This window comes from Belonocnema kinseyi, chromosome 4 (assembly GCF_010883055.1).
Source record: "Belonocnema kinseyi isolate 2016_QV_RU_SX_M_011 chromosome 4, B_treatae_v1, whole genome shotgun sequence".
NCBI lineage: Eukaryota > Metazoa > Arthropoda > Insecta > Hymenoptera > Cynipidae > Belonocnema > Belonocnema kinseyi.
Window position 1 is genome coordinate 111,921,326 of NC_046660.1, and position 8,091 is coordinate 111,929,416.

Below are 8,091 nucleotides of genomic sequence, written 5' to 3' on the forward strand. Positions count from 1 at the left end.
TGAAAGAGGGAGCTCTTCTTAATATTTTGACACCAAAATTATGTCGATACACCTTACCGACTGCGAGTAAAGCCACCCACGCTTTAACTTGACAGACTGTAGAATGCGCGGGATTGGTTACCCCAAAATAAACCTCGCGATTCGCGCTCAGTTTAATATACAGCGTAATACTAAAAAGCAGTTTACATTAAAACATTTCTGGACCTCCTACTTTATAAGAAATTGTTAAATTTGTTTTAGATTTTAGATCAAAAAATAAAATTAATTTACTTCAAGCTCCATCGATCTTGTGGAGCACATTCTTATCATGATACTCCCGCTGGGCCCTCGATTTTCTGCATACAATAAGGAAGAAAGATTTGTTTATCGGAACGAAACCGTATGGTTGAGCATTTTTGGTTGGCCCGACAAAATTTTAGTTATTAACCCAAACTTATATTCTTGGCTCAACGGAATATTTGGATAAATCTTGTTTTGTTGATGGAATTTTCAATATTTAATAACATTTTTCACAATTAAAACAAAAACTATCTATCTTGAAAGAATAGTCTCAAGCTTTGTAGATTATTTCCTGATAAATAAATCAGCCTTTTGATATTTTTCTTCGTATCTTGCCTAGTTTGTTTGAAAAATGGAATGATTTAAAAATAACATTTTTCATGGTTAAAATAAAAATTGTGCATCTTATCAAAAAATTATATCATGCGAATTTATAGATTTTTTACGAGGAATAAATTCACCTCTTAAACTTTTTTTCATATCCCGCATATTTTGGCCAGAAAAATAAAATCTTAATTTTTTTAAAGCATTTGTGATTTTCAGAACTTTAACCGTTGGTTGATAAGGGCTGGTTAACGAACTTACCTTTTCTCTTTATTTATCAGGAAAGTGTACCAAAGCTCAATTCGCTGTGAATATTATTTTTAAAGTTATTGTGTCTAGATATTACTATAGACAGACACCTGTGTAAAAATCGTTATCTCTAACTGTTAAGGTTCACATTTTTTGTTTGTTTAACCAACAATTTGAATGTCCCCAAAGTTAAAAAAAATATTTTTATATGTTCACACCGTTATAACAAAACAACTTCTCTAATTGAAGAAATGAGAATGAAAACTGGATATGGATAAAAAAAGTAAGTTGACGGGACTTACAGAATAAAATGTTCATGCAAATTATAGAAGCATGTTTTCCTTTAGAATTCTACATTGAAGATGTGAAAACATAAAGAAAACTTTTATTCTGTATAGGAAGGAGGAAGACAAAATGATCCTTATCCAGTTTTCCATCTCATAAATTTTAAAACTGCGTATTTTTTTATAAAATCCCAAAAATGTATTCGGGACTTTTTCGGGCTCCAACGCTCTTGGCCGTTGCGTAAAGACAACAGGATTAAAGAACGAACTCCAAACTAAACAATACCCGAGATATAGTATAAACATCAATAGTTGCAACTCTCATAAACATCGGCGAAGCCTGCACATAGCATACATTGATTATAAATTAGCCTTTCCTTGATTACTTATTTGAGATTCTCCGGACGTACAAGATGTGCCCAAGCGTCGTTCAATTTTTGAGTCACACAATGAACCTCTGGAGTGCAGAGAACTGTACTCAGAACGGCTAGTGTTAAACGTGGAGTTTAGTGATGCCATTCGAAATGAGACTGTCTCGATATCGTATCGAAAATCTTGGTTTTTTCTCGTATCGCTATTGGTTTCCGAGACTCCAGTCTTGGTTTTGTCTCGTATCGTTTTGCTATCGGAGAACCGATATATCGCTCGTATCGTCTCGGGATTCTGAGACTAAACAGCCATATGGTGGCTTCCTACGAAACAACAGTAGAAGGGGAATGGTGACGAATTTCAAGTACCCGAGTACCAAGAACCTTTTCTTGTGATTCAAAGTTTGAATTTTCATTTGAACGAAATATATTTTCGGCATTTCTCTTATAACTGCATTATTTTCAATGTATCATATTATTATATTTTTGCACTGTTTGTAGATTAGAAAACAATGAATGAAAAATGTTTTTCATTTTGAATGTTAAGAACAGGAAGTATATTTCTTTTTAGATTTTTAAGCTTCAAAACTTCTAAAATTTCTACATGTCTCTTAAACCAAATCTTTTTTTTTAATTTGGAAAAACTGTTTAAATTACAAAAACGGATGATGGCAGTACAGAACTGGATAACCAACAAAATAGGAATTTTTCAAAAAAAGGAAAATGGCGCCTGTAAAATCGAAATCCTCGTTAAAATATGAAGCAAGTATCCACTTTCAAGATAAAGTATTGCTTAAATTAAGTCAAAACAGTTTTATTACAAAAATTAATCGATGTCTGATGAAGTGAATGTTGAAGTTGGCAATCTCAAAGTGACACTAACCTAAAACTGGAGTAGGCTCGACTGCAGATTGCAATACAAATTTAATGTTTCAGTTAAAACAAATGGACAAAATTATTCTTGAGATATTAACCGTGTGCATAAAAACTTGTACCCGAAATATCGGTGTGCTGAATGATAATAAAAAACAAATGATTTTTTCCTAAGAAAATAAAAGTTGGATATCGTGATATTGGTGATATAACAGCCTGACCGACATTTTTTGCCAAAAATCCTCAAAAATAAAAAAAATGTATATTATTTCTTTTGTAATTAAATGATAATAATTTCAAAAAATATCGCTGAACTAAAATGTTTTTAAAAATTGTGAATGATAATACAGTTATATTTCAAAACAATCCTTTTATTATGAGTAAGTTTCGATAGAAAGATTTTACTGATTTTTTTTCGCAAAATGTCAATTTCTTATTTTTCTTTTGATAATAAGAACATTAACAATTTTGTGATTAAATTTTTCCACATATTTTTCAAACATTGTGAAGATAATATTAATATAATCAAATTAAAAAACTCAAAAGGAAGTGAAATTGTATTTGATTAACACTAAAACACATCTTCTAATAATAACCTATTATACATAGTAACACATTTGTAGATATGAGAGCAGAATATAATCAGTATTATGATTTTGATTTTAAAGTAAAGTTTTAAAGTATAAAGTATAAATTCGGAAAATTGTAAAGGAATTTTCTTTATTTTATAGAATGTTGCAAAATCTAAGGAATAATTTGTCAGTTTGACGTTTCAAACTTTAGAAATTTTAAAAATTTGGAAGAAATTATGTAATATTTTATATATTTTCGGAAACGTTTTCAAGTTTGAGAATATTTTTAATCTCTTCAAAATTATTGAATTTTTGAATTTTCTTTAACAAGTAATTAGTAAAATAAAAAATTATTACAAATTTTCCCAGGAATTTTAAGCAAATATTTTTCTTTTCTTTTAACCTCTGAAAATTATTTAAAAGTTTTTTCCGCAATGTTAAAAATTGTACGTTTTTGATTAGAAGTTTTGCTTCTTTCTTTTCAAATCATAAAGAACCTTAAAATATTTTTAAAACGTCGAAAAATTCTGAATATCTTTTAAAATAATTCGAATTTTTTCTTTAAAAAAATCTGAAAAATTGAAAACATTACCTAAAAACCTTCCACATTCTTTTTATGGAAAGTTTTTGAATGTTTTGAAATATTTTGAAATCTTTTTTCAATATTCTCAAATTAATTTTTCAAACAGAAAAGGAATCATTTTAAATTTTGCTAGAAAACTTAAGAAAAATTGTAATTCTCTTGAAATCTTTCAGAATGAAAAATCATTTTAAGTATCTGCACTTTTTTCGAAATTTTCAAAAATGTACATTTAATTAAAAATCTTGTTCATTCTCTTCAACTTATAAACAAGCTTTAATTTTGTTTCAAAACTTTTTAAAAATTTGGAAATTTCAAATATTATAATTGGTTTTTTTCCAATTAAAAAAAAATTATTAATATAATTTGTTTATGAAACTGAAGAAAATTTATCATTTTCTTGAAGCCTTTCAAATCGCTTGAAAAGGTTCTAAATGTGTTGTTCGCTATCTTGAAGAATGTACTTTTTGTTTAAATTTTATTGAAATATTTTCAAAATTTAAATTATTCTTCGATCATTTTAAAACTTCTAAATAACTTTAAAACTTCCACTAATTATAAGATAAATAAATAAGCTAACATAAAATATAAAATAGGTTTTGTGTAAAATAGAAGTTGCGGAATATCTTTGTGCCTCTTGATCAACAAATAAAAAGGAAGAGAAGTTTTTTAAATAAAAACATTTTTTTTTAAATAAACAAAATTTTATCTGTCCATGTAAAAGATTTGATTTAAAAATTAAATTGAAACAAGTTTCAGTTTGTTTGAATGAAAGAAATAACTATCTCAGTGAGTGCTTTACAATTTCTTCTGTGTTGTAAAGTATAGAGTTCTAGGTTAGAGTATAGATTTTTATAATCTATATGATTATTTTCTTTCAAGGTCTTCTCGCAAAGGGCTAAGCTCCTCGCAACCCTCCTCGCAACTCCTTTTTCCGGTACCTGCGGCTGGCCACACGGCCATCCCTACACTCTCTCTCCTATTGTGAACGAGGAAAATCCCATCTGGTCATTTTGTCTCGTAATTCCGATACGATACCGATACGAGACAATACTTTTGGATATTTTTCCGATACTAAACAAAAGCGAGCAATACAAATCCGAGACTAGAAGGTGAATATTGTATCGATATCGTCTCAGTATTGAAAAATATCGCTCGGCGACATCACTAGTGGAGTTGGGGCTAGACAAGCAGGCAATTATTGAATTAAAGACGAAGGATGAGTCACATAAATATCTAAGCATTCTACAGTTGATGGGATCTCGTCTCCTTTGCCAATGGCTCTAAATCCATGTTGGAAAATAGTATAAATTTGGCCAGCAATATCAAGGAACAATATCAAGGCACACCCACGCGATTCCGCTGCAAGCATATTCTTTCAGGGTTCATCAAATGGCCTGACACAGACCTGGTAAAATTAAACAGAGCAATTCGCGTGCAGATGACGAAACAGCGATTGCACCACACATATTAGGCATTTTTCGGATCTTGTTGAACGAAATGATACAAGAATCAGCAGATAGCACGGCAATTTAGACCGAAGTCATTAGTTGCAAAGCATCCTATTGTAAAATATCAACCTAGCGTAAATACTGAGGCATCCAACCTGTGACTACGGAGGAGCGAACTGTTTCCATAGTCGGAAAGATTTGTCGTGGCCATTTTTGAACTTTTAAACTGTTCTGGACGACTATTCAGTAATAAGTCTTCATTTTCTTTTTATAATTTTGACTAAAGGGTATGTTTTTTATTTTGACTATATAGAATCTTAACTTTCTTTGTGTTTGTCGGATATGTATGTACATTGTTTCTTTTTTGTTTATTTTATTTCCTGACTGACTGCTGTACTTGACTTTGTCCGTACATTTGCCTTAACACCGAGTCCTTTAATGACCGGTGATGGAAAGATTTTCTTTAAATAATAATAATAATAATAATATACTTTTAATAAACTGTAGTTTAGTCGAAGGTGTTCCGCGTTGAGGTCGCTATAGGGCTTGAGCTCTCCTCTCATGGCTTTGACGGCAATGTTGGCGGTAGCATTGCTACTGACAGGGTTTCCCATGCCAAATAGACTGATAACGAAGATGAGAAGGACTAAGTAGAACACCAAAACCCATAAATGAAAAATGGAGAATATATTAAAAATTTTGAAACGCTTTTCGATTCGCGAGGATTTGGGGGCACCCCTGGAGCCACAGCTGGGGGCCACAGCATGCGGGACGGTGGCAATGGTGAGCTCGAGATGGCCAGGCAGATCTCACTAATCAATTAGCTGGCCAGCAAGAATATCTGCGACAAACGGTAAGCAGTGGAACATCAACTGTGCCTGCTGAGGATGCTTTGGCTAGCCCTAGCTATTTGTAGCCAACCACCTCGACAGAAATACCGTGGGAGAGCATCTATTGGGATACCACAATGAAAGAGGAATTGGTGCGTCTCTATTACGAAAGTGCGAAGTTTGAAACAGAAACGGAAAAAGGATACAATTTAAGAACAAAATTTGCTGCAAAGTATCCTAATATATAAAAAGTTGCACTAAGAGATCTTATCGCTAAGGTGAAGGACATCAGGACTAATCTACATGTTACAGAAGACCGAGCAATGGAGATTAAACAACAGGTTGATTTGGCGTGGAAAAACGACGGCAATGAACATCAGTTAGAGAAAGCCGCGTCAAACGGTCAAGCAGGAGCAATTGATGTTCTTCCTCAACCTACTGATGATCCAACACCACCACATCCTCCAGGTGTGGATGACCTTATACAACCAGAGGCAGAAGCAGAGGTTCAGCAACCAAAAAAGCGACGAAAATGGACATACCATATGAACAGAGATGTTATGCGCCTTTATTTTTTGGCAGAGAAATGTGGGCAAAGTGTGAGGAGAGAACATCATAGACTCTTCTTACTTAAATACCCAGAGCTAGCAACAAACATAAATTAGCAGTATCTGGTAGATCAAAAACGTTCAATATCTGTAAATAGACTGCTTTCGGCTGTTAAAATAGCTGCTATCAAAATGGAAGTGGAACGGCAGCTTCCTATTGATGAGCTGGCCTTGGAAGATGTGGATAACGAAGACTTGATTGATGCTGAAGGCATAGGTGCTAGGGATAATGAACATCATGCACCGGATGCATTAGAACCACATCCGGATATTACTAACGATGATGTGGATAGGGGAATCTCAGAAAAACTACAGCACCTGGAATGGAATTTTTATCATGCTTTACTAGAGTTCAGATATGTAGAACCAACACTAAGGCATTCTCTGCCCAAAATGAACTGCGTGCATTAATAGCGCATCTCGACAGCAAGGTTTTACCTACATATTTGAACGTAGCACAAACTGCGCCCGAAGTGCAAACTCTTGTATACTGTACAGCTGTGGCAACCGTTAGAACGTTGGGCAGGAAAACTAAGCCTGAAAATGCAGTTTTTGTCCCAGTGAGGGATCGAGATCAACCATGAAAGATCAGGTTGGATATGGATATCAGCAAAGTAAGGTACAAATTGGGTCGATTAACTCAATATAAAAAAGGAAATAGAACCAGAAAGCTGATAAACTATGTTGCTAAAATCATCAACCCTCAGCCCATCGAGACATTAACACCAGCAATATTGGATAAGATTATAGACTCCCAACGATAGAGACTTGATGTTCTTACTGCCAGACTGCGTCGGTGCAACAAAAGTAGTGCACGAAGGCAACAAAATCGAAACTTTCAGACAGATGAAAGAAGGATCTATCGTGAACTGAGAGTAAAGCCAAATAACATGCGAGACACTGAAGTCCCTCAATTGGAAAATATGACTAACTACTGGTCGGGTGTTTGGGGAAAAATCTGACAAACATCACAGCTTTAGATGTTTCAGCGGTCTTGAAAAAGGCAAGTAATTGGAAAGCTCCAGGTCTGGACATGGTGCACAACTTCTGGTTTTATGCTCCAAGGTACTACGTATATGATACCAAAAAAACTAGACGCTCAAAATCCATCTGACTTTCGACCGATAGCCTGTCTTCCAACAATTTATAAATGTCTTTAAGCTATCATTGCAGATAAGGTATATTCTCATTGCGACAAGAATGTCATTCTTACAGAAGAACAAAAAGGATGAAATTCAGCGATTGAAAGGGTAGTTCTACCACGACATTTAGGGGGTCGGGGCGTTTGTAGATGTAAAAAAAAAGTGTGAGTCACAAGTTATACAGTTGCGAGACTATTTTAACAGCAAACGAAATGTTGCGCTTTAGAGTACCATCTGTGAAGCGGATCTTCAATACACGCCCTTAAATTTGTCATCAGATGGGGCCTTGCATATCAGGACAGAAACCATAGAGGAATTAGAAATACAATGGAGGCAGAAAGCCATCCATGGCGAGCACCTCAACACGTTAGATCAAAATGAAGTGGATAGTGAGGCATATAATATTTGGCTAAGAAAGGATGTTCTGTATTCAGAGTCGGAAGGATTCCTCATTGCAATACAGGACAAGGTTGTTAGCACCAGGAATTAGGGACCGTCCATAAAAGATGTCCGCAGCTAAAAGGGGGGGGG

General features: G+C 34.0%; 1 protein-coding gene across 1 annotated transcript in view; it reads left to right on the forward strand.

Moving 5' to 3' along the window:
* The window catches only part of LOC117171835 (golgin-45), a 25,988-nt gene that overhangs the window by 7,978 nt on the left and 9,919 nt on the right, over positions 1–8,091 (forward strand). The gene's annotated exons all lie outside the window — the stretch shown is intronic.